Here is a 27,886-nt window from a genome sequence, read left to right on the forward strand (position 1 = left end):
AGCTCAGGCTCTTTCTATACATCATTTGGTATACAAAAGGTCTCAGGTGATTTACATTATCTTCTGGCCAAGAGCTTGTTAACACTTTTTGGCTCTCTTCCTTAATGAATGTTAATCTTGTTTCCCCTGAAGTGTTTTTCTTTAATCTACATCTCCTTAAAGCATTAACATTAAAGTTACATCTCTATAGAACAAAGGTGCAGTGGGATATAACAAAGAAGGTACTTAACTCAAAGATCTAATGTTGCTAATACAAGGTCTAACTACTTGTCTTTCTAACTATATCTACAAATAAAGGATGTGAAAATTTGGCAGCAAATATTGACTCAACAAATGATAAACCTTTAATCAGTCCTATTTTAAAGATTTTGACTCCTCGGAAGCTCCTACATTCCTAGGATGTTTTAAGCTTCCTGTGCCTCCTGCGGTCAGGAGGCCTCAAACAATCACATGAGCAGCTGTAGGAGTCCTGCAGGCAGGCTAGAAAGCCATCAGAGGGTTTTTTGGATTGAAACACTCTTTCAAATGCAGAAGACTAAAGCCCTGAATTGACTTTTTCCAGAAAATGTCAGAAGAGTGGAAAAGCAGAGCACAAAAGCCGGCAGATTTTTGTTGGGGTACATGCTTAGGAATTTCCAGAGGGGTCCTTGAAGTCTGAGCACGCCTTGCGTATGTCAGCTTGACCTGTCACGGATCTCAGATCTTAGAGTTCAGTCGTACATACAAATACAGTTCCGACTGCAGGGAGTGTTATATAAGACAGACTCATAGCAGACTCACCAAGGGTCAACAGAGAGACTTCTGGAGAAGACCTGGCTGACTAGGAGATGAAGGATGATGAGGTATTACCTGGAGGAGGGGGGATGGATCTCTCCTAATAGAGAGAATGGCAAAGGCAAGATCCTGTGATCCAAGGCCTTAGAAGGAGAGTAAACGGGAAGCGTCACTTGAGATGAGGTTGGTGGGGACGGGGAAGGGGCCCTGTGTTTTGTTTTTAATGTAGGTGTCCTTTTTTTGGCCATTTTGTGTGGCCTGTGGGATCTTAGTTCCTCGACCAGGGATCAAATCCATGGCTCCTGCAGTGGAAGAGGGGAGTCTTAGCCACTGGACCACCAGGGAAGTCCCTGAGAGGAGAGGGGTTGTGTTTTAAGAGCCATGGAAAGCCAATGAAAGGGTTTAACTTGAGGCAAGGGCAATGAAATAAAATTCGCCTACTGACAAATTCCCTCAGATCGGAGTACGGACAGTAGATCAGGGAGAAAGATACAAGAGTAAATTCAGGGAAATCAGATCAGGGCTCCAGCAGACGTCTAGGCAAGGGAAGTCTGGTGGTGATGGAAGAAATGGAGGAGAAGGTAAGTGATTCGGTTCAGGAGAAAGATTTAGGAGGCTGAGATAGGACTCTGGCTTACGACCAACGTGGCTGTATGACTTGCTTGCCAATGGACAGAGATCAGAGGTGACATGTGCCAATTCCAGGTGGAAGCTTTAAAGAGCCAGTTAATGTGTGATTGCCCACACTTGCTCCTTCCCTTTGAATGACATTTATTATCGTTTCAATTGCTGGCCACACATACACCTCGGGTCCCTTGTGCAGAGGAGAAATGGAGCAAACACTAGGTGATCCACTGGATATGTAGCATGAGTTGAAAATCACCTTATGATGTTTTTTTTTTCTTTTTGACTATGCCACGGGGCATGCAAGATGTTATTCCCCCGGCCAGGAATCTCACCAGCTTCAGTGGAAGCATGGAGACCTAACCACTGGACTGCCAAAGAAGTCTCCAACATCTCAAGCCTTTGCAATCACGGGATTGTTTATTACTGCAGCATTACATGACCCATCTTGCCCCCCTCAAAAAACGGATATAAGAAGAAGGCATGACTGGGACACGTTTGGGAGGATTTGGGATGGAAAGGACAATTATCTTGAGGTCTCTCAGGGCTTATTTTCAGCCAGTTTTCAAGCACAGTGCTGCACTTTATTTTTTTTTTAATTTTTATTTATTTTTTTTTTTTAGTGCTGCACTTTAAGGTGGTCCCCCGCTCCTTGTCCTCTCTAAATTCAATCTGAGATGATTCAGTGTGACACAAAAGAAAGGGAGTCTGTCTTCAGCAAATGTGGCCTTTAATGGTAGCAGAGTGCTTTGAAGATGAGATGTTCCTTTGTGAGTGTGAAGCATTATTGTTCTTCATCAGATGTGAGGATGCACTTTTTAAAAAAGGATTCAATTTAACTGCTTTGCCATTGTTTTATGACATGACCATCAGGCATTTTCAAAGGGGTCCAGTTATGACCAGAATATTTAACTTCTAGTAAGAGCAGAGAGTAACTGATCCAGAAGATGTGACTGTTGAGAGTCCCTCGGCTGCAAGGAGCTCCAACCAGTCCTTCCTAAAGGAGATCGGTCCTGGGTGTTCACTGGAAGGACTGATGTTGAAGCTGAAACTCCAATACTTTGGCCACCTGATGCGAAAAACTGACTCACTGGAAAAGACCCTGATGCTGGGAAAGATTGAGGGCAGGAGCAGAAGGGGGCGATGGAGGATAAGATGATTGGATGGCATCAACGACTCAATGGACCTGGGTTTGGGTGGACTCCAGGAGTTTGTGGTGGACAGGGAGGCCTGGCATGCTGCAGTTCATGGGGTCACAAAGAGTCGGACATGACTGAGTGGCTGAACTGAACTGAACTGAACTGAACTGAGAGGCTCGGCCAGGAGCTGAAAGACCAGGTATTAATTCAGCAGTGGGATCTGTGGGCGAGAGAATGTAAGAGAATGATGGAGTCAGTGTACTCATTTAGAGAGCCTAAGTGTACAGAACCCAAGAGGGAACTGGTTGAATAGAGCCAAGGCCCCGGCATCTGTACATGGACAGGTGAGGCTGAGACAGCCCATCCTGGACATAAGCAAGGGCATAAGGAAGGGTGGATGGATGCAGACCCACACACACCCATGGTCGTTGGTGTCTCCTGTACATCAATGTCTCAGATAAGCGTCTGGGTCTTGAGAAGCTGAGCTGGGAGACTAGGAAACTGTCCTGCTCAGCTCTGTGATTCCCGCTTCATATTTGCAGTTAGAATCTGTGCTGCATCTTCACTGCAAAAGCGACTGAGGAAGACAAGGAGGCAAAGGACATCATGGAAAATCAGAAGAAACCAGGCTTAGAATTGTTGGGTGACTGGGATGGTGCCATCAGGCAAACATATTTTGGTGTGATATTAAGGCCCGCCAATCTTCCCACAGGTAGACTGGCTCTTCCCATGGGTTCACGGGTAAAGGATCTGCCTACAATGCAGGAGATCCAGGTTCAATCCCTAGGTTGGGAAGATGCCCTGGAGGAGGAAATAGCAACCCACTCCAGTATTCTCGCCTGGACAATTCCTTAGACAGAGGAGACTGGTGGGCTGTAGTCCATGGGGTAACAAAACAGGCAAACACAACTTAGCGACTACACAACAGCAAGGTACTATCATTACAAGGTGGGGAGGCAGGGAGGTCGCAATTTCAGTCATACTACTACTTAGATGTATACAGAAAATATAGCAGCTTTATTTTGTATAATTGATCTTCTCATTTCCCCGAGCCTCTTGCCTCCAGGGATATAGGTGGTGGGTTCAGGAATGGATAAGCTTGCTCCTTAAAGACCACTTCCTTTCCTCAGTTTGAAGCATCTCCACTGAGTTAGAATAGTCCTGTCTAGTCTCCGAGTTTGTGACTTTGGAAGAGAAGGGACGTCTTACTCTGTCTTCTGAATACTCACTGGCGCCCTCTGCAGGGCAGCTGATGCTCCCAGAACCAAAGCCTCCCGGTTAATCTATCCCACTTGGACAGACATTCAAGCTGTTGCGTATGTAGAGGCTGTGGTCCCAGCATTTCCTCCCCGAGACGGGCGGTCAGAACCCCGGTGGCCCAATGCTCACATCCCCTACACGACCGTGCTCTTCATTTTCCTCTCACCTCTCACCTGTCAAGAAGGGTCTTTCTACTTCCTCTTCTTGTCCAGTCTGGGCATTTCCTCCCTCATATCATAGTCATTCCCAAGGTGACATTCACCCTTCATTGGAGCAGCCACGGGGGAATGGCTGTGGACAACATTATTTATAGAGGAGTTGGATGAAAACCACAGGCATTTAATATTTTAAAAATATTTCCTCCATTACAAGAGGTGCATTCCTTTAGCCTAAGCTTTATTTCATCTCATAAAATGCAGATATGCCTAGGGAGTGTCAAGCAAAATCTCTTCTTTCTGAAGCACTCTGGAAAGAATGAGGTTGTTGGTGGCTCACCCAGCCCTAAAACCGCATAAACCCATCCATCCATCCATTCATTCAGTAGCTGGTCACTGAACACATCTCTGTGCTGGCCCAGTTCCAGGAAGAGGGGACCGCAGACTACTGAGAGGAACAGGAGAAGGACAAGAATAAGGAATTCATGACCGGACACACAGGACACGCATAGGATGCTGTGGGGCTGAATAGCGCAGGCCGGGGGCTCTGGGAAGGTTATCTGAGCGGGAGACAAGTGGTGCAGAAGGACAAGAGGGAATTATGGAGGTGGAGCGGGGTGGAGGGGACAGGCGCCCGCAACACAAGCAACAGGACATGCAGAGGCTTCAGGTGGGAAAGAGCTTGGAGGGTCCCTTCCCAAGGGATCTGTGGGAATAGGCTCCACGGGTGGATCATTAGGGGGAGAGGCTGGAGGCAAGGTGTGGAAGGAGGCAGGGAGCTAAGGCAGTCAAAACTCACCTTGAGAAAGAATTCCCTGGTGGTCCAGCCATTACTTCCCTGGTGGCTCAGAGGTTAAAGCATCTGCCTGCATCTGCCTGTAATGAGGGAGAGCTGGGTTTGATCCCTGGGTCAGGAAGATCCCCTGGAGAAGGAAATGGCAACCCACTCCAGTATTCTTGCCTGGAGAATCCCATGGACAGAGGAGCCTGGTGGGCTACAGTCCATGGTGTTGCAAAGAGTCGGATACGACTGGGCGACTTCACTTTCACTTTCACTTTCCAGCCATAAAGACTAAACTTCCACTGCTGGGAACAGGGGTTCAATACCAGGTTAGGGAACTAAGATCCCACATGCTTTGTGGGATAATCCCCACCCCTACAAAAAAAGTCATCTTGAAAACTTGTGGGTGAAGTCATGGCCACATTTTCATTGCTCATTAAAGAAACCCCACCACCCCCCAGATGCTTTAAGCCTTATTCTCATCACTTGCAAACTGAACTTGGATGGCCCTCCACTTTGGCCAAGTTGCTGGGTTCTATCCTGACCCTCTGGGGGAAGGCTGGTTGGGAGGGACCCTCAACATCACACTAACCCTGCACCTGCTGTCAATCAGGTCAGGCACCAGGCGCCGGGAAGGGAACAAAACCATGGTCCTTACCTTCAGGGCACCTGTTCTGGCAGATCCCAGCAGTGGATCTTTCGCCCTTCTGCCAGCACCCTGGTTACACTTCATGTGGGGGCACAAATCCCAAATCTGATGGATTTGTGCACACGCCTGCCATACTCCCCTTCACTCTCCAACATCCAGCCTCATTGGCCTCTCTGAGCTCCTAGAAGGAACTAAGCTGCCACCTCCCAAACGCCCAGCTCTCCTCTCCACTCTTCCTTCCTCAGGCAGCCTTCCCTGATTGCCAGGCTAGCTCAGTCTCCTTTAGAGCCATCATTCTTCAGGGCAGTGGTCTTATAGTGGGGTATTTACTGAATGGATGGCTCCCCACTTGGTTCTGAGTTCCTTGAGAGCACAGAGGGTGGTGTGTGATAACACAGTAGGGAGAGTAACTGGCACAGAGTGGGAGCTGCATGGATAGGAACTGGATGAAAGAAGTAACCGCAGAGGGAGTGAACAAAGATTATTCTGGCTTCCTCCCCAGTATCCTTGGACCTGAAGACTACGAGGCCTACACGGTCTGCAACCCCTTCCCCAGCCTCCTCCTCAAATATCTGATCCACCATCTCCCTCTAGGACACTTAACTCTGGCCTCATCATCTGTTCCTGGTGTTCTGACTCCCATGTATTTCTGTTACAGGAAAACTATATTCCAGCCTCAGGGCCTTTGCACACCCTGCTCCTTGTGACTGGAATTCTCTTTCCCCCAGCATTCATGTGACTGACCCCTTCCATCCTTTCATTCAGGTCTCTGTTCATAGAATACCTTCCCTTGAGGCCTTTCTCATTGCATGTGTATCATCTCTCTCCCTCCACTAGAATATGAACTTCTTGTGGGCAGTAATGTGGCCTCTTTTGTACTCTGCCAGGTCCCCAGTTCTTATTATAGCATCTGGCATGTTGTAGACCCTCAATAAAGGTTTGTGGGTGAGTGAGTGAAGGAAGGAATGAATTCACTCATGCATCTTTGGCCCAGAAAGGCCCTGGGCTTTGTCCTCAGAGACACTTTCTCCTTTGACCCTGTGGCAAAAAAAAAAAAAAAAACAAAACACAAAAATGAACTTCTATGCTCAACCAATCTCTAATCCAAGCAGGCTCTAAATTCCCAGCTGCAAATTAATAGTGATAATAAACCACTATTAAGCGCTAAGTGTATGCCAGATATTCTGCTAAGTGTTGTCATCTGTATACATCTTTCTTACAGTACTATTGTGAGAAGAGTAGTTACAAGCCCTTTTTGATAGACAGAGAAAATGATGATCAGAGAGGCTAGATCACTTGTCCAGCGTCACACAGCTAGTAAGTGACTAAGCTGGCATTCGAGACTCATCAATCTCTGGGGCAAAGGTTGGCAAAGTATGGCTCACAGGCCAGCTCCAGTTCACTACATGTTTTTGTACAGCCTGTGAGCTAGGACAGGTTTTCACATTTTTAAAGAGTTGAGGGGGTGAGTCGGGAAGGGGGAGAATGTGCAACAGAAACCATACATGGCCCACAAAGCTTAAAATGATAAGAGAATGAATATACCAAATTAAGAATTCCCTGGGCACTCCCCATGTGGACACAGAAGTCACAGAGAAGAGATGCATACTTAATGCATTGGGCTCCCCTTTTACTCCAAGCACCAGCTAAGCACAGGCATGGATATTAACTTGTTGAATCACCTCACAACCTCCAGCATAGAGATGATTTAAAGGGTGCCTAGAGGGCCTTCCCTGGTGGTCCAGAGGTTAAGAATCTGCCTTGCAATGCAGAGGACGCAGATTTGATCCCTGGTTGGGGAACTAAGATCCCACATGCTGTGGAACAACTAAGCCTGCATGTCACAACTAAAGAGTTCACACACTGCAAGGAAAGTAAGACCCGACCTGGCCAAATCAGTATTTTTTTAAAAGGTGGGATGAATTGAGGGAACAGCATTGAACCATATACATTACCATATGTAAAACAGGTAGCCAGTGAGAAGATGCTGTATAGCACGGGGAGCTCAACCTGGTGCTCTGTGACAACCTAGAGGGGTGGGATGGGGGATGGGAGGGAGGTTCGAGAGAGAGGGGACAGTTCAGTTCAGTCGTTTAACCGTGTCTGACTCTTTGTGACCCCATGGACTGCAGCACATCAGGCTTCCCTATCACCAACTCCCAGAGCTTGCTCAAATTCATATCCATCAAGTCAGTGATGCCATCCAACCATCTCATCCTCTGTCTTCCCCTTCTCCTCCTGCCTTCAATCTTTCCCAGCATCAGGGTCTTTTCCAATGAGTCAGTTCTTCACATCAGGTGGCCAAAGTTTCAGCTTCAGCATCAGTCCTTCCAATGAACACCCAGGATTGATTTCCTTTAGGAGTGACTGGTTTGATCTCCTTGCAGTCTAAGGGACTCTCAAGAGTCTTCTCCAACACCACTCAGAAGCATCAATTCTTCAGTGCTCAGCTTTCTTTATAGTCCAACTCTCACATCCGTACATGACTACTGGGAAAACAATAGCTTTGACTAGACAGAACTTTGTTGGAAAAGTAATGTCTCTGCTTTTTACTATGCTGTCTAGGTTGGTCAGAGCTTTTCTTCCAAGAGAGGGGACATATGTATACTTATGGCTGATTCACATTGTAGTATGGCAGAAACCAGTACAACACTGTAAAGCAATTATCCTCCAATTTAAAATAAATTTTTAAAAAATTACAAGTGAAAAAAAAAAAAAAAAGAGAGAGAGAGGCCTGGAGATAAAGTGAGGTGGCCAAGGCCACATTTTAAGAGACAGAACCAGGTGCAGAATTACAAAGTCGTGGCTGAAGAGTCGTCGTTAGCACTCATCTGGTCCCAGCTCTTTCTTTTATGGATTCAGAACACAAAGTATCCGAGTTGTGGGGAGACTGGGGACACTTGGGATTAACACCACAGCCCCTCTCCATCCCTGGGCCAGAGGTTTGCCCTCAATTTTCCCTCCACTCCACCCTCATTTCCAAAATCTCCAGGAGTCTTTACCAGCCCCGGCATCAGTCCATCTCCTCTCCCCATCCTGACCTTCCACCTCACCTGCAGCAGCCCTGCTTGCAAGGACCACTCCAACTACAAATGAAGTGAAGGGCAAAACTGAATTGATATGATCTGAGCAACGGAAGCATGAAGGCCCCAATTTCCTCTCCACATGATACAGGAAGATCGGGGCCACGTGGGGAGCAGGCGCAGGGCCTTTTGATGTTTGCCTTCCTGCGAGCACCAAGCAGAAGGATAGGAGACGCCTTCACCTCCTCCATGCAAACTCGCACCAGCAGGCTTCCAGTCACGCTTGAAACATGGCCAGAGATGAAAAACAAAGAAAGAAAAAAAAAAAAAAACAAAGAAAAACAAAGAAAGGAGGCGGAGAAGGAAGAGAGAGATGAGAGTGGTTGAGAGAGCGTTAAGGATGACAAGACCCTTTAAAACTAGCAACAGGATGCGTGAAAGAGCTTACACACACTCTCCCAGCACAGCCCTGGGCTGAGCTCCTGGAAATGTATCAACAGGGGAATCAGCCTGACCTAGAGCCTTACTGATGGGGACACCAAATCCTTCTCCATTCACCTGAGCTGAGGTTACTGAAACCCGGGAGCCAGACGTCGCATAGTCAGTTGCACCAGCCAGGACACCAGGTCTGTAAATACCCCTTCAGATTCACATCTCCAACTCAGGTATCTGTGGTTCAACTTGGAACATGTGCCAGTCATGCTGGCATTTAGGAAACCACCAGTCAACCTCTCTTTCTCTCTCTCTCTCATTCTCTCAGACTTTTTATTACAATGAGGTGGGTAGCTAACTTCAATCTAAACCACCTTGGGTTTATTCTGCAACATTAGTAACTCTGGGCCGTTCCAAGGTACCAACTGAAGATCAAAGGTCTTGTCTCACTGAAACAACTTCCTGACTTAATTCACCACATTGGCCACCAAAATTATTTAGGAAACATGTAAAAAATACATCCAAACAAGAAATTGCAGTGGCCTTTTCCTTCCAGAGAGAGGAGAATGAAGTAAGATCTCTTTTCTTAGTTGCGTCCTTATGACACAATTTTTTTAAAATTGTAATACACGATCGTAATATCTACTGTCATTATTTTATAGATGGTAGAACTAAAGGCTCAGAGAAGTTAGTTGACTTGTCTGAGGACCACATGTTACATTGTGATGTAGCCAGACGTCCAGCCTAGGGCTGTCTTGTTTTAAAGCCTGAACCCTTTCAGATAATACCCATGTACATTTGTCCTAAAATGGCCACGTGGGCCATTTGTGAAAGCAGAGTCAGACTGAGCCCAGATGTTCCTTGAAAATGATACCAGAGTAACCTGGATTCGGCAGCTGCCTGAACTTGTACTTGTCAGTGTTGTCCACGTTGCCAGCAGAGTTGGAAGGTGAAGATCTCCAGCTGCTAATATACCTAAGTACGAGCCTGCTTTGCCTGAAACTGGGAGCCCATTACTATGGATGGGAAAAGTCACTATAAATGCAATTACATGCTCACCTCCATAGCCAAATGCCAATACGTAAGCCTTTGTGCATGGATAACTAAGCTCTTTGAACAAGCAAAAAAATCTTCAGTCATATTTTCTCCTAAGCCTAGGGGTTACTCAGGAAGTCAGCTTTGGTGACTTATACACAGAGGTTAATGCAGATGACTGTTGCCCCATATTGGGGCAGGAGGGGGGAGTACAGGGGATAATGACCCGCAATTCACATTGTTGGAGACAGGCAGCCATTGAATTCGATCTTAATATTCTAGTCCATGAGCCAGCAGTTTCACTAGAGCCTGGGCTTTTTTTTTTTTTTTTAAGGCAGGAAAACCCCACACACATTCTTTCAATTTCTAAAGGGAAATTTGACTCAAGCTGTAGAACAAAGGACGAAGAAATAGAAGTAAAAGAAAATCAAAGAAAAAGGGATTTGGATTCAAGGGGATCAGATGTTTCATTTATTGCAGGTTGGAGACCTTCAATCAGTCAAATGAAAGGAGCATTTGTATTAAAATACCTACGAGGCAGAGAGAAAGCCTTGATCGGGCGCGGGAGAGTTAAGTTACAGCAATCTTGCTGAGAGATATGAACCCACCTTCGAGGCTATCTGTTCCTAATATTGAAGGTTTTCTGTGTTACAGACCTGAGATGAAAGGTAGTTGTTTTGACGTCTGGGTCTGGAAGCCAGACGCTGAAATTAGCAGCGTTCTCCAAGTGTGTGTTGCAGGGATGAAGAGCCTTAGATGGAGGGAAAATGTATCCGCCTTTTTTTTTCTTAATTTTCTTGGCTGTGCTGGGTCTTCATGGCTGCACACAGGTTTTCTCCAGTCGCGGTGAGTGAGGGTCACTCCCTAGCTGCAGTGTGCAAGCTTCTCGTTGCTGTGGCTTCACTTGTCACGGAGCGTGGGCTCTGGTTGTCGTGGCTCCTGGGCTCCAGAGCACAGCCTCGGTAGTTGTGGCCCATGGGCTTATTTGCTCTGCAACATATAGGATCTTCCCAGATGAGGGATCGAACTTGTGTCCTCTGCTTCGAAAGGCAAATTCTTAATCACTGGGCTACCAGGAAAGCCCTAGCTGCTTTATTGAAATGAAAAGATGTTTAAGGCAACACTAAGGGCCCAAGTCATCTGTGAAAGCAGGGTGCGGATGGAAATTATGAAAACACCTTCAGGTGAATGGGAAGGAGCAGGAGAGGAGCGCTAGACAAGGAACCAGGGGACCTGGGATACAGTCTCCTCTCCCCCTGGGATGGTAGCTCCACGGTAACTGAGACTTGGTCTGCCTGGGTCATGGCGCCAGGTATATTAGAGATGATCCACAGAGAGAAGTCAGATGGACACACGGATGAAAAAATGAATGAGACATTGGGTGAACGCTTCTCCTCTTTGAGCTTAAGTCTTGTAAAATGCAAAGGGTGGACTAGCTGAGGATTTCCCTAGTGGGATGGATACAATGATGCTTGGGTACCATATGGACGGGATCAGGGGATAAATATGAATATGGCATTAAATCACGCCAATACACAGAGGGGAAAATGTATCACTTTTGAGCTGTCTTTCAAGCTTTCTGATTCCCTCCAATTGAAAGTCTCCAGTCCAAAACTAGTATGTCTTTAACACCTCTCTTATGTTCTTAGACCTCTTGCTATCATAATAAGAAGAGGATTCAGGTTCCCATGCCTCCACAGGCAATAGTTTCCAGCTAAAGTTAATAACATGATTTCTTTCTTTTTTCATTATGTTTACAGTTACCTATTTATGGCAAGTATAAGTAATTTTTCCTTTACAGAACTAATTTTTTAAGATTTCTTTGTCGGAAAAATATAGATGAGTAAACATGAATTGACGTAAATAAATAAGAGTTCAAGAGGGATGCAGGAAAGGCAGACACCTTGATGATGAAACCAAATGCCTCTGACTTGGGAAGAAGCGTCCCAACAGACCTCCAAGGTTCCCTCTAGAACACTGACCATCTGAGCTGCCCCCTCTGGCTTGCAGAGAGCAAACGCGGCTATCTCCAGCAAAGGGGCAGCCGTAGCCTCCACTTTAGGCTGCTGAATCATTCATTCATCTGTTCTTTTGATAAATTTTTACTGAAGGCATACTATGGATTCACTGCTTTTCCAGTTACAGGGGATAGATCAAGGGAAAAAATAGACCAAAAAAATAAACAAAAACCTTGCCCTCGTGGAGTTTCTGCTCTAGAGGTCGGAGCCAGGGCAGGGATCAGTTGAAGCAAATGAGGCACCAGGGTGCAAAACTTAAGGAAGCCCTTGAGGACAGTGCCCCATCCAGGCCACAACTTGACACGGTTCATCATCACTTTGGGGGCCATGGATTCTGCTCCTGGGCATCTGCTGTTCAGTCTTGAGGGGGGACCCCCAGAATCAGCACTACTCCAGAGTTCTCCAGATGAGTCCATGTACATCATGATTGAGAACCACTGCGTTATAGACCTAGACCAAGAAACCTTTAAAATTTCTAGTCCGGCATTTTTCAAGATCATCTATCAATAGATGTTTACCAAATCAATGAACTAGTAAGTGAATGCCAATATACTGCCATGCACCATAGTCACAAAAATCTCTTCTTTCCTGTGTGTAGTTGCGAGGGATCAGGGGCTCTTCTGAGCTTTTTTTAAAGATTTTTTTGATGTGGACAATTTTTTTAAAACCTTTATTGACTTTGATACAATATTGCTTCTGTTTTATTTTTTGGTCGGGAAGCATGTGGGATCTTAGCTCCTCAACCAGGGATCGAACCTGCAACCCCTGCATTAGAAGGCAAAGTCCCAACCACTGGGCTACCAGGAAAGTCCCCTCTTCTGAGCTCTTTACACTTTTTGCCTTATCCAATCCTCACAACCACCTCCAGGAGGTATGATTTATTATCATCAGCCCATTTTGCAGATGAGAGGCAGATTTCTAAGGAAGTTGCCCAAGGTCACCCAGAAAGCCGTACTCCTAACCACTGTGTCCAACTGCCTCTGTGGAAGGGACCTTGATGCCTGGGTCCTTGGGCATAGGGGTTATGGTGAAAGTGAGGGAAATGGGATCATTTGCATATTAAATAGGGCACATAGGAACAGCCATTACTTCCACCAAAAAATATGTCCTCAATCATCCTCTCCAAACACAAGGCCCACTCCAGTTTCACTTTACATCGCCATCCGTTAAAGCCACGGCTGTATAATAATGTTCCCCTATGTAGGAAAACAACAACAGCAGCAATACGTGCACTCGACCACACAGCAGCTGTCTTCCCTCCCTACCATTCGGGGAAGCTTGGGGAATGGTTGGAGTGTGGAAAATCAGAAAAGGGTCATGCTCAATGTCTCCATCTCTTCTGACTTATCCAAAGAAACAAAAAATTGAAACCTCGTGTGAAAATTCCCGATTTCCACATGGGCTCTAACTTCTAAATCACTGCATGGGGCAGATATGTGTTTGGGTGTAAGGCATGAATGTGAAATCAGGAGGGAAAGGTCAGAGCTGAAGGAACGTCCCTGTGGATCTGGTCTAAGAGCTCTATCAGGTCTGGGACCAGTGGCTGCATTTCTTTGTGCCTTGAATCTAAAGCTGTAAGAAGGATATAAAAATATCACGGATTCCTTCTTCAACTTTTAGTGACAATTTCCATATATCTAACACTGTGCCAGATGGCGGATTTAAAGATTAAATCAATATGCTTATCACTGAGAGAGAGACAGGGACAGTGAACCCTAGGTCCACGGGATGAGGGCGGCTATGAAATCAGAACCTGGGAGGAGTTCTGCCTGGAAGAGATGACATTTCAGCCAGGCTTGGAAGGCTAAAGTGATGCTTCTGGCAGTAAGGGCAGAAAGGAAAGGACTTTTCCTTGATACCAAAATACTGTGTACACCAACACAGCATGAATGTTTCATGAGTTCAAAAATCACACATGCACATCCATAAATAATCTGAAGAATGTGCAGATTGGTACCACAAATCCAAACCTGCATCTTTTGTTTTGTATACAAATTACTTAAGTGTCAAACCAGACTCACTGGGTTTTCCATTGAGCTGCTCCCATTACCGGAGTCATGATGTCCAGGAACTCAGGTAACGCACGTTGGGATCACCTCCATTTCATCCCTCTTCCTTCTCCTCCATGCGTGATCCAGAGACCTATCCCTCCAATCAAGCGCATGTCCTCACCTACTGCCCGCCATCAGGCCACCACCATCATCTCATTCAATCACTGTCTCCTGGGTGGGCGCTTGTTGTTTTCTTTCTGCTTTTCTTGTCTCTCTTCCAGTCAGTCCGTTGACACTTCCAAAACTCAGATCTGACTGCATTGCTCTGTAGCTTTAAAGCTTCATTGGTTCCAGGGGCCTCAGGATAAAGTATAGCATGGCACCCACAGCCCTTGGCACTCAGAGCCTTGCTTCCTCTCCTCTCTCACCATCCCTCAGTCCAAAATCCCCTAAAACAGATGCCGAAGGTGCCTTCTGTTCCTGCCCACCAGACATTCCACAGAATGTGCCTGGCGCTTTCCTACCTGGGAACTCTGACCCAGGCTCTTCTCTTCAGTGACTCCCTGCCATGTTTAGCAGTAGACTCACAGCCGTGGCCAAGGAGTCCTCCTCTGGACGCCTTCTCTGGCTATCAACCCCCACCATTCCCCTCCAGCCCCCACTGGGGCACAGCAAGCCAGGGACAGAGCTGGGGAGTTAAGACAGGCGAGGCAGGAGGGATCTTGAAAAGCAAGGAGGGAAAATTCATTTTTGCAAAACCCTCAACCCAGAAAGCCACTTTTTTTTTTTTTTTTTTTTTTGCTAAAGCCTCAGTTCTCCAAAAACCTTTCAGCAAGCATGAAGACCTATCGCAGAAAAAAAGAGAAAGCATTTCACACATTGGAAAAAGGCCCGGGGCAGAAGACATGAAAGCCACAAGTTGGCAGTAGGTACTGCAAGGTTGAGCAGGAAACCCAGATCAAATGGGAGGTTGGGACGTTTCTGGGATGCACATGGACCCCAGCCCTGCTCAGGCAGGCAGATACTTGCTTCTGAGGGGCGGGGCCTTCAGGCTCCCTAAGGGCTCCGACAGCCATGTGTCCCCAGGCGTTGTTCACAGCCAGCGAAGAGGAGGGGACTGCACTAGGCCTGTTCTGGGCTGAGGCAGGAAAGCACAACAGGTTAGAGCAGAGCACACTCTGGGCCGTGCCCTTATCAGTCACCAGGGAAGAAGATAACACTTCCAACAGGAGTGTCTCCCTTTCTACCTCGAAGATTCAGACACTCTACTTGGAAAACAAAGTCACTGACTCCAACATCGTGGCTGGGCAGGTGACAAGAGAAAGTAGTATCACCTAGCAGAGATCAAGATGAACAGACTATGGCCTTGACAGGCAGGCCTAATTCCAGCTGATGGTCCCAGATCTGTTGACTTTTCTAGAGAGGTCAGTTATTGGCATTTTCATGGGAAATCTTATTATTAAAATGTTCACTCAAAAAGAAAAGTTTGCTCCATTTTTTAAAAATACCATATAGTGCAAAAGAAAAAAGGCCTCATGTGCCTGAACCCTAATGTCTAGGTTCAGGTTAAGCTCATTATTTCTAAGCAAGAAAAGAAAGAAAGAAAGAAATACAGCCCTTGGGATTTCCCTGGTAGCCTGGGGCTAAGGCTCTGAGCTTGCAATGCAGGTTGAATCCCTAGTCCAGGAACTAAGACCTCATATGCCATGAGGCCAGATAAATAGATAATAGTAGAATGGGGCTTCCCTTGTGGCTCAGAGGGTAAAGAATCTGCCTGCAGTGCAGGAGACCCAGGGTTTAATCCCTGGGTCAGGAAGATAGATAGATAGATAGGTAATACGGCCCTTAAGTCGGCATGACTCCCTCTCTTCGGCTGATAATTGAGATGCTATGGTGGAGTCGGATTTTCCTTATTGTCTAGGTATGTGTTTAGCTCTAGAGCAATGGGGTTACAGTACCAGTGACAAAAGTCACCGGTATTTCTCTATGCCTTCCTGTGTATCTGTATTTTTATTTGAGAGCAGCGTCCATATCATTTTTTGTTTTAATTTTAAAGCACAAGAAGAGTTCTGAGACATCGACTCGCCTCCTCTCCCCTCCGCAAGTTCACAGCTCAGGAAACAGAGGCCCCAGTGGAGGAGACAGGCTTACTAAAGCGCACAGAGTGACTGAGAACATCTGATCCCAGGCACCCCTGCTACTCCTTCTCGGCACACCTCGGCTGTATTTACACAGCGTGCACACCCGCGCGGCTGTGTTTGTGTTTTCCCCGGTCCTGAGAAAAAGCCCACCAAGCTGCCAGATGTGCGGAGCTCAAGGGAGCCTGAGGAAGTGGTTTGCCAGCGATGAGAAGCAGGCCTGGTCTGGGTGTAATCGCTCCTTCGCATCAGCCTCGCCTTTCCGCCCGCAGGAGATAAGAAATCGGAATAGAGGAAACTGACAGGCAAGCACGCACCCTGCACCCTGAAAATGGTTCCCTCTGCCCTCTTGCAATCCGTGGGCTTCCACAGCCCCACCCCTCCTCGGCTTGTGCAAAGCCCCAGGACCCCGCAGTGCAGAGTGAGGAAGAGACACCCCCTTTGGATGGATCCTGTCCTTTGCCCTTTCCTTCCATTAATAGCCCCCTCTTTCCCAGGGTCTCTTTTGAAAGAAGACATCTGACATATCCATTTCTGCTTTATGTGTCGGCTTTTGCATTTCTCTAGGGAACCCACAGAAGAGAGGCTAGAGCCAAACTCAAAAGCATGAGGTTCCAATTGTGACATTACAGGCTGTTGGCTGTGAGGGACTTCTTGGTCCACTTTGGAGGGTACCTCTTCAGCACCCCTTATTCTACCTTCTGATAAAATTGTCCTGAAATTCAAGGGGCTCTATCTGCCAGTGCCTTTCTTGTTCCACATGTCACATTTATTCTTGTCAGTGCAGACCTTGGCTCCAAATTATTTTCACTTAAAACAATATCCGTGCATGTTTGTATGTACCCATGAGAGATGGGGGCTTCCCTGGTAGTTCAGCTGGTAAAGAATTCGCCTGCAATGCAGGAGACCCCGGGTTGATTCCTGGGTTGGGAAAATTCCCCTGGAAAAAGGACAGACTACTACTCCAGTATTCTCAGTTTTCCCTGGTGGCTCAGACAGTAAAGAATCCACCTGCAATGCGGGAGACCTGGGTTTGATCCCTGGGTTGGGAAGATTCCCTGGAGAAGGGCATGGCAACCCACTCCAGTATTCTTGTCTGGAGAATCCCATGGACAGAGGACCCTGGTGGGCTGCAGTCCATGGAGCTGCAAAGAGTCGGACATGACTGAGCAACTAAGTACACACACACACACACACACACACACACACACACACGAGAGAGAGAGAGAGAGAGAGAGAGAGAGAGACAGGAGAGCAGAGAAGAGAGAAGAGGCGAATGGGAGGGAGGAAGGGAAGAGGGAGAGTAAAGCACCTACTATGTGCTCCAATCCTCCCCACAATCACCCATCCTATGAAATAGGGTTTTTAAAATTTATTTTATTGACGTATAGTCGATTTACAATGCTGTGACAATTCATGCTGCACAGCAAAGTGCTTCAGCTACACATATAGATTCTTTTCCATACTCTTTTCCAGTACAGATAAAGAAGGTGCGGTACATATATGCAATGGAATACTACTCAGCCGTTAGAAGAGAATGAAATAATGCCACTTGCAGCAACACGGATGGACCCAGAAATGATCACCCTAAGTGAAGTAAGTCAGGCAGAGAAAGGCAAACACCGTATGACATCACGTTTACATGGCATCTGAAATACGCCAAAAGGAACTCGCCTATGAAACAGACTCACGGCCACAGAGAGCAGACCTGAAGCAGGTTTTCTCAGCCCGACTTTCCAGATGAAGACCTGAAGCGCCTCTCCTCCTCTCTATGGCGTGCCTTCATCTCCCTCCCCTCTGTCCTCTCCCCCTTCCCAGCATCAATGTCATCCGCTTGCATGCGCAAAGTCCAAGGAGGCCCATGCACGTTGCTGGCCTGAGTATGCAGCCTGCCAGCCAGCACTCTGTCTCTCCACGCGGCCCCGTACAGTGAAGGCTGTGCCTGGATGGACCCCTGGCCTCAGCAGCTCCTGAGGAGCCACAGGACGCTGCAAAATGCTCTTTTCCTAGGGGGATGTAGCCTTGGAACAAAACACCACTGTGGTCAGGCAGCTGAGGGGGAGAGGAGCCCCACCTGAAGAGTCAAAGAGAGCAAAGGTGCTCCTGCTGGTTGTGCCACCTCAGGTTAACCAATCAGCCAGTCTCCATCAAATGGGGTCATACTAACTAGTTCTAGTACTAAGTACTAGTAGTACTAACTCATACTAGTAATAACCACTCGTAGTACTAACTCATACTGGCTAACTATTGCTAGTACTAACTAGTAGCTTAGGGCTGCCTCGAGGAGGAACTGAGTGTTTGGAGATGTACAGAGCCCACAGATGATACCCAAAATGATTTTAGGTGGTGCTCAGATAAGACAGTAAATAGCATTGATTTGCACAATTAGTATATTATGTTCTTATAAACTCCCTTTCAACCCTCCTAATAATATCAAGAAAGTCTCCATTTGATGTGAGTGTGCCTTTAACACCTGACATGTGTTTCCTTTGTGCTTTAAAAAAGACAGGGAAGACTTCAGGCGCTGAGTCTATTCTAGGCAGCAATACCAGAGTAGAATTTAAGAAATTTTTTTGATCAGAATAATTTATATGGTTATTGGTTTTCTATTTACACTGGTGGTATAACTTTCGCTTTGTAAGTAAATGGATTTAAGTTTTAATAAAAACAGGTCCATTAAAGAGAGGGGAAAAGCACTAGGTAGATAAGATTCAATGACATCCAAATATGGCCAAAGTTTTAAAGGGAGCCAGGCTTTCCCGGAGGCTCAGCACTAAAGAATCCAGCTGCAATGCAGTAGACAGTCTGCAGTTCATGAGATGTGGGTTCTATCTGTGGGTTAGAAAGATCCCCTGGAGAAGGAAACGGCAACTCACTCCAGTATTCTTGCCTGGAAAATCCCATGGACAGAGGAGCCTGGCGGGCTGCAGTCCACGGGGTCACAAGAGTCAGACACGACTGAATGGCTAAACCATCACCACCATAAAGGGAGCCGCGAGTGATGCAAGTTTGGAATCACTGAGAAAATCTACATCAGTGGGTTCACACAGCGATTGTGACTGCGGTTTAGGCATCAATCCAAGAGGTGACATGGATTCTGAGAATCAGGACATGGTCCAGATCCAGATCCTCTCTCCCATTCCCTCCCTCCCATTCCCTCCATCACCAGGCCTCAGACTGAAGTAACCATAGGTCATGGAACATGGGTGAGGATGGAAGCTGGACGAGTACCTGAGCTGGTGCCGGGGCTCTAGGGCTCAGGCAGCATGGGCTCGAAGCTGGACAAGTACCTGAGCTGGTGCCAGGGCTCTAGGGCTCAGGCAGCGTGGGTTCAGCTCTTCCACACGCCCGCCCTGTGTGTCCTCATCTAAAACAGGGAAGACAAACTAGGTCATCCTTCCCACTCTGAGGATCTGGCAACCCTTCCTTGTTCAGTCCGTCATTTTTCTCTGTCTGTTTCAAAGTCAGATTGTCTGACGAGAAGTGAACATCCTCTAATGAAGCCCTGGGCTTCTCCTAGGGAACACCACTACAGAAGGATGATCAATGTAAATAAACAAAAAAATCCTCTGGGGTTAAACCAGTTCACCTTTCTGAGTCTTGGTTCCTCATCTATAAAATGCTATTCCTGATAGTACAAACCTCCTAGGATCTATAGATGCACTAAGATGATGTAAATGTCTCACAAAATGTGGGGAGTTACCTCAAGATGTATGTGGACAAAGCATTAAGTGATATTGACACAGAAAGCAAGTTTCCTCATTGCACCAAGGAGGAAGTCTCAGTTTGGTACTAACATGGCTTGAACACTTCTCTGACACTTGCCAAAAAACCCTAACTTAAGCAGAGAGCAAAGCCTCAGGCTCTTGGTAGGCAGCAGGGTCCACCTGGGATGCTAGAAGGATGTTTAGAGGGACAGGAAGAATTTATCCCCAAGTGAGCCCTGGGGACAGTACAGCAGCCACAAGGCCAGCGGCCTTTGAGTTGAGCCCTGAAGAGAGAGGAAGTTTCCTCCAAGTAAAGCAGACTGGGGAAGATACACAGGTGTGAGAAAGGGCAGTTCCTCTCAAATCAGGGTGTCTTAGCCTAGTGAGTACCATGAACCCCTTTGCATAAGTGTCTTTTTTTTGTATGTGATTTGAAAATATCTGTATTGTTTCCATGGCTTTTTAAAAATTGTGATAAATTACATCACATTGGCAACCCACTCCAGTATTCTTGCCTGGAGAATCCCAGGGACAGAAGAGCCTAGTGGGCTGCCATCTATGGGGTCGCACAGAGTTGGACACAACTGAAGTGACTTAGCAGCAGCAGCAACATCACATAAAATTTACCATTCTATTCAGTTTTATTAATTTATTTATTTTTAATTGAAGGATAATTGCTCTACCATATTGTATTGGTTTCTGCCATAGGTATACATTCATGCCCTCCCTTTTGTACCTCCCTCCCACTTCCCAGCCCATCTCACCCCTCTAGGTTGTCACAGAGCACAGGGTTTGAGCTCCCTGCATCGCACAACAAATTCCCACTGGCTGGCTGTTTTACATATGCTAATAGTATTACATATGCTAATAGTGTTAGTCTCTCTATCCAGGTTAAGTGTGCAGTTCAGTCGCATTAAGTACATTCCCACTATTGTGCTACCATCTCCACCAGCATCTCCAGACCTTTTTATCATCTGCCCAAACTGAAACTCTTACCCATCAAGCACTAACGCTCCGTTCCCCCTCCCACCAGCACCTGGCAACCAGCATTCTACTTTCGGTCTCTATGAAGTCACCTCCTCTGGGTGTCTTAGATAGGTAGGATCATACAGCGTTTGTCCTTCTGTGACTGGCTTATTTCACTTAACGCGAAGTCTTCAAGTTTCCCTACAAGTAATGTGTTTAAAGGCATAAAGTTTTAAAATAGGATTACAAAGAAAAAATCATATTAAAGGACAGCTATTCAAGTAAGTTTAAAGATATAAGAATTCATGTGCTTCTATTAACCTTTAGATAACAAGATATAGAAGTGAATCTAACAGCTATTATCATTTTGATACGATATTAAATATCTGTGATTTCTGTTGATGACAAAAGCCACATGCAGTGCCAAAACAGTCATGGTTTGTTACCTACATTCAGAATTGGAGGAAATGCTAACTTTCAGTTAGAAAAAAAATTAATGTGTGTGTGCGTGTGTGTGAGTGTGTGTGTGTGTGTGTGTGTGTGTGTGTGTGTGTGTGTGTGTGTATACAGGCTTCCCTGGTGGCTCAGATGGTAAAGAATCTGCCTGCAATGCAGGAGTCCTGGGTTTGATCCCTGGGTTGGGAAGATCCCCTGGAGGAGGGCATGGATATATACATTTTTCCCATCTAAGTTCACAGACTCCCTGAATTCTCCCCAAGGAATCCTTCAGGCAGCTTCTGCTCCATGGAATTCAAGTTAAGAAGCTCCCCAGAGAAGGGGTGTTTTTATTCTCCACCAGCTTAAGTCCATCTTGGTTCAGAAGTGAGACAAAGGCCAGATTCTTCCAGCCTTCACCTAGTCTCAGAAACCACTATCCACACCAGTGGGTCAGTTTCCAATCCATTGGGGTGCACAGTGGGGTCAATTTCTGTACATCAAACAACCTTCCCTGGGCTTCCCAGGTGGCTCAGTGGTCAAGAATCTGCCTGCCAATGCAGGAGACACAGGTTTGATCCCTGGTCTGGGAAGATGCCACATGCTGCAGAGCAACTGAGCTCCTGAATACAACTACTGAGCCCACAGGCTGCAACAGCTGGAACCCACACACCCTTGGAGCCTGAGATGACACCACAATGAGAAGCCCGTGCACCACAACTAGAGTGTACCCCTGCTCCCTGCAACTAGAGAAAGCCCACACAGCAAGGAAGACCAGCGCAAACAGGCTTCAATATCCCCACCCCAGGCACTGTGTTTGGGCTGCAACCCATGAAGGGGAATGATTAAAATACAAGACAAGCCCATTTTTGCTCTGAAAGCTGCTCTCTTTAGCCTTGTGGTTCATTTCTATGTCATACACACAGCATCTGATGAAGATGAGGGGATGGCCTGAAACATAGGAGAGCCTCATCGTGTGGATGGGGCTTTAACCAACAGGAGACTCACAGCCCTGTTCATAGTAGTTGTTTAATTTTTCTCATCTGCTAACAGGCTTTGGATCGCCAACCTTTAATTAAGATGCAGTTTTCTTTTCAAAAGCAATGTATTCTAATAAATACCATCTGAGTTGGGGTGGGGCGGGGGGAGGGTGGTGGGTGCTACAGAAATTATAACTGCAGCTGAAACACCAAGACTCGCAGCAGACTAACCATGAAGACCTTCTGGAAGGGAATAGTTTCCATGTGCTTCAGAAAGGAGGACATGCCTGGCGGACCATGTTCCTGGGCTTTAAAGCCAAGCCACTATGCAGTGGGTTCTGCCTTTTTGTGTGGAGACAGGACCAGAAGAGGCAGAGTTACAGCTTAGATGACCCTCTGGCCTGGCGTTTTGACTTCAGAATCAAGAAGGTACAAGGAATGAGGTCAGAAGGATTCCTACTGCTCTGAGACCTAGCAGCCTCCGAGAAGGGAGTGCCTAGAAAAGAAAATCTTTCTGAATTGAAATGTCTTGGCACTCTTGTGTCCATTCCCTCACCCACCACTAAGATTTGCCAAATAAAATACAGGATGTCCAGTTAAATTTGAATTTCAGATCAACAATGAATAATCTTTTATTATAACTCTGTGCTGTACAATATGCTAAAATATGCAAAAATATTATGGTTGTTTACCTGAAATTCAAATTTAACTGAGCATCCTGTATTTTTTATTTGCTAAATCTGGCAGCTCTACCTTAACTCAAACTGGATCCTGCAATGTCTCCTTGGGATCTTGGGAAAGAAACTCTGGGCCAGCCTGGGACTTAACTGAATTCAGCTTACAGACATCTCTGCAGTCAGCATGATGGTTAAGGATGTGGAACTTTGGGGTCTTAAAGATTTAAACTGGCTTCCAGTTCAGGACTGTCACTGCCTAGTGGGTTGTCCTTGAGAAGGTTACTTGACCTCCCACAGCTTCATTGTTGCTGTCAGCAGAATTTGGAGACTGAATATCATGGGTGATGCTCAGCCATATCCAGATATGGTGTGTGGTCCAGCTTGTCCTGGTCATTTGAAAATGAAACCCTCCCCAAGCCAGGTGATAAATAGGACTTCCCTGGTGGTATGTGTGTGCTTAGTTGTTCAGGCATGTACAACTCTTTGTGACCCCATGGACTGCAGTCTTCCAGGCTCCTCCGTCCGTGGGGATTCTCCAGGCAAGAATACTGGAGTGAGTAGCCATTCCCTTCTCCAGGGGATCGTCCCGACCCAGAGATCAAACCTGGGCCTCCTGCATTGCAGGCAATTCTTTCCTGGGAATGGCTTCCCACTCCATTATTCTTGTCTGGAAAATTCCATGGACAGAGGAGCCTGGTGGGCTATGGTCCATGGGGTCTCGAATAGTTGGACACGACTGAGTGACTAACATAAGCCTCCTTCCATCTTGCCAGCCGTCCTGGCTTCCTGTGCCTCCCCCAGACCCTCACATTTTCTCATCTTACAGTGAGTAGCTGGCACAGACAAGGGCTTCGCTTGGTGTCCTTTCTGATTGGCCCATATTGTGGTGTCAGTCAGTTCAGTTCAGTCACTCAGTCATGTCTGACTCTTTGCAACTCCATGGAATGCAGCACAGCAGGCTTCCCTGTCCATCACCAACTCCCTGAGCTCACTCAAATTCATGTCCATTGAGTCAGTGATGCCAACCAACCATCTCATCCTCTGTTGTCCCCTTCTCCTCCTGCCTTCAATCTTTCCCAGCATGAGGGTCTTTTCTAATGAGTCAGTTCTTCACATCAGGTGGCCAAAGTATTGGAGCTTCAGTTTCAGCATCAGTCCTTCCAGTGAATATTCAGCACTGATTTCCTGCAGAGAGAATGGAAACCATAGTTACAGAAAACTGACCAAACGGGATCACTTGGATCACAGCCTCTCTAACTCAGTGAAACTATGAACCATGCTGTGTAGGGCCACCCAAGACGGACAAGTCATGGTGAAGAGTTCTGACAAAACATGGTGCATTGGAGAAGGGATTAGAAAACCACTTCAGGGTTCTTGCCTTGAGGACCCCGTGAACTATATTGTAGTGTACTGATAGTTAAATAGATTACCTATTACTCCTGTGAGGAATGTGTCTGTGTGGTTCTCAGTCACTCAGTGGTGTCCAACTCTTTGCAAACCCTCACACTGTAGCCCACCAGGCTCCTCTGTCCATGGGATACCCAGCTCAAAAGGTTGCTGCAAGGATTAAATGAAATGATATAGAAGAACTGTGGGAAATAGGACCTCAGCCCATGGGTGACAGACATGCATGAATGAATGAGTGATGAATGAATGAATCCATATACTACTTATAAGGGAGAGCCTTGATTTTCTTTATACACAGCAAAGTTATTCTCTCTGTGAGTATATATTTATATGTATGTGTAAGGTATATGTATTTATTTTTATATGTATATATATATATATATATACACACACACATATGTGTGTGTGCTAGAGTCACTAATTATACTGGCTTTAAGAAATCTTAAAGATCACTCTTTAAGTTCCAATTCAATTCCTTCCACTTTACACAGAGGAAAACTGAGATCTGGTTTTATTTACTGACTTATCTGAACAAGGCCATCTCTATGCATTGCAGGAGAATTGTTTTGAGGAATCATTGGAAAGATTTTTTTGTTCAAAAATATCCCTTTCATCCAACTGCCACAAAGCCTAAAATTTCCCCATTAGCATTTTCACCATTTTTTAAAATTGAACTATGGCTTATCATGGTGTTCCTCAAAGCCCACTCTCTTTAACAGGAAATGACCCAGGGTCATCCAGAGAGACTTAAGCACTGGGTTTGAGGAGGGAGGGGTGTGTTAGAAAGGAGATTCTAAACGAAGCTGAAAGGGGACCTAGGACTTGCCAAAGACACATGTGGCCCACTTTAAACTTTGTGACTGGCTGGCTATGCATGGAATTGTCCCCCTGTGACAATTGTATGCTTGCGCTGTTGCATGATACAGAAGGGCAAAATGCATACAGACTGACTGATCATTTCATTCAAAAGAACTCCCGAGGAGAAAGCGGGACCGCTTGATTCAGTCTTATGCTAAACAAAGCTAAAAATCTTTCTTATATTGTTGGTCAAGGGTTTTTCCACTGGGTGGATGAAAATGTTTTTCACAGATCTACAAAGCCTGGATGGTGAAACAAAGCCTCAAACTATCCAGAGGCAAAAATGTAGCTGGGACTGTATCTGCTCATATACACAAATGGGTTCCACTACTTGGGTTAACGCTAACTCTTGGGAGTTCAACATCCCTTGCGTTCGGTTGTCTCTTTATTCCACCTACTTGCTACTTGGGGGACGATTGCTGATACAGACTAGACTGTTGGCTCCAAAACATAATAAACATGACCACCAGTCATTTGACTGGCTTAGTTTGGAAGATCAGAGCCTTAGGGAAACAAAGAAGGAAACGGCTAGAAAAAAGGGGTTTCAAATTCCGATCTTTACTTCCAATATCAGTTCATTACCAATAGACGACCACTAAAATAAGGAAGGATTTTTTCCCATCTGAGTCTAATTAGTTTTCATTGCCTTTTCTCTGAGTTCTATTGTATTCCACTCTACCCATCGGCTGCCTGTTTTAATTAATTTTGCCCTGCATTCAAAGGTTTTTGCTTTGGAGCCTCTCTGTTTGATTTAAATTCCTTTTTTGCAAATAAATAAATAAATAAATATCAAAGCTAATGAGGCTCTGAAGATTTGAGATGTAAATATCATATGCAGATTCCTTTTTTGGGTCCCAGCTCAGCGGAAGACCAAAAATAACACTTGGAAGAAGTTTGATTAAGAAATCTCAGGCTCCCCCTTCCCTGTCTCCCTCCAGACAATCTTTCTGCTGGCAAATCTCAGTTATTTCACAAAAAATCATGCCCCCCACACGCAAAACCCTGAAGCAAGTTCCTTTTAAGAAGAACTCAGGAGGGTGCAAGATGGTGCGGCGCTACTGAGCTGGGTCTCCTACCAATGGATTCATGTCCATCCAGAGAGGTTTCCAATGTACACACTTGTACAAACTCACATATCTACACACATACATGCTCTCTGCAGGCACTCACGTGCACCATTTACGCTCATGCATACAACACAAATGCCAACTCACACAGACATGTTCTGTATACGCATATCCTCACTGTTACACCAAACGCGTGGACCCATGCACACACAAAATCATACACACTCTGACACCCAAACTCACCCACATTTATACACACAGACACCCACACATGCTCACTCATGAAAACAAGCAGTGCACACATTTTCATACACACCTGCACAAACTTCATTGAATCCACACACACACACATTCATCCACTCATACACACTCATATGCACACACATAAACGCAGGCAGTCTCATACCCACACATGTATCATGCCCCGGCCAGTCCAGTTTCCCCATCTCAAACCTATGCCACCTAGATTTGAACCGTGTTGCTAACATGCTCCCCAAAGACCTCCCTGCAAGGCATCCCAGGACATCCCCCCCTCCTCCTTTCAGGCATACCTAGGGCCTCCCTGGGCACAGTTATTAAACTGTATCCAAAGAGCTCTTACACAGTGCAATCTGCTTTTGCCCAGGATATTTGTATCCTTTACCAAGAAAGGCTGATTCATTTCCCAGAAATTTTCATCTGCTATTAATCTTCCAGGATATAGTTAGTGTTGTGATATTTTCAAATATTGTTTTCGGGTGGCGGCGGGAGGGGAGGGCGGATTTCACATGGCTGTCCCCTGGCAGTTTCTGAGATTACTCAGTGCTCTAAGCAGCTCAGAATTGTGTGACAGCATTTCCATGCAAGGGACTTACAATCATGTTTCATTAATTCGACGTGAATGAAGCCTCATTTCTGGCCTTGAGGAGCTTAAGATTTATGTGAAATTAATAACAGAACAGATGTCTTCACAATTTGGTTCCTCTGGAAAGAAAAAAAAAAAAGGAACCTGATTACTTTGAAAACTTCAATGCTAGAAAATGCAGACCCAGGGAGTTTTTACTCCAGGGTAAAGAGTTATGCCTTGATATCGTCCACATCTCAGAACTAAGCGGAATTTAAATGTCAGATTTATATTAAATAGTCATATTCCCCATTATGACATATATAAACAACAGCTTATTACTTTCATTAATAAGATATGTTGGGCATTTAAACTAAAGCTTCCGAGATAAAGCTGGCACCTCATAAGCAGGAGACACTGGGGACGGCTGGGGGAAGATGCAGGCAGCCTGGTTTTGAGCTTGGTTTCTGATAATTTAATCATCGATTCCTCCTAGGAAAACAAAATGCATCTGTGCTCACACAAAACTCACCGCTTTCTAAAGGAGTCATCTCGCACGGACGTCTGCGCCGGGGGGGCCCGATGCTCTCCATTTCACAGGACATTTTAAGTCTTGCTTCTTTATTTTTTCTTCTTGCCTGAAATCCCTTTATTTTTTTTTTTTTAATCTAGGCTTCTGTCGCACTAGGCACCTCCCCAGTTGAATTTTAACATTCCTCCAGGCTCAAGTATGGGTGCACAGCAGTGGTGGCTGGGTTTTTACTTCTCAAAGTCCAAAGAGGGAACGTGTCGTGTGGAAAGATCACCCACCGGCTCTGGAGGAGGGGGGTCAAAGAACAAAGACCCAGGCATGTATAGATGGACAGACAGATAGACATTCCCCTGCTGCTAGCTAAGCAAGTTAAAGACTCCGCAGAGGGAGAGTGAAAGTGAAAGTCGCTCAGTTG

The 27,886-nt window shown here is 46.0% G+C and overlaps 2 long non-coding RNA genes across 2 annotated transcripts in view; one reads left to right on the forward strand and one right to left on the reverse strand.

The window, feature by feature from the left end:
* LOC105608122 (uncharacterized) overlaps nt 1–16,414 on the forward strand; it is a 46,253-nt gene extending 29,839 nt beyond the window's left edge. Inside the window, exon 3 of the long non-coding RNA XR_001045049.5 lies at nt 15,938–16,414. This is a non-coding gene — a long non-coding RNA (uncharacterized LOC105608122). The remainder of the gene's footprint in view (nt 1–15,937) is intronic.
* Nucleotides 16,415–20,360: 3,946 nt separating this feature from the next.
* On the reverse strand, nt 20,361–27,675 carry LOC132657677 (uncharacterized). Its single transcript, XR_009596179.1, has 3 exons — nt 27,472–27,675; nt 26,971–27,079; nt 20,361–23,969 (listed from the first exon to the last, which is right to left on the reverse strand). It is a non-coding gene; the product is annotated as an uncharacterized LOC132657677 (long non-coding RNA).
* Nucleotides 27,676–27,886: the final 211 nt, after the last annotated feature.

This window comes from Ovis aries, chromosome 14, assembly GCF_016772045.2.
Source record: "Ovis aries strain OAR_USU_Benz2616 breed Rambouillet chromosome 14, ARS-UI_Ramb_v3.0, whole genome shotgun sequence".
NCBI classification, from domain to species: domain Eukaryota; kingdom Metazoa; phylum Chordata; class Mammalia; order Artiodactyla; family Bovidae; genus Ovis; species Ovis aries.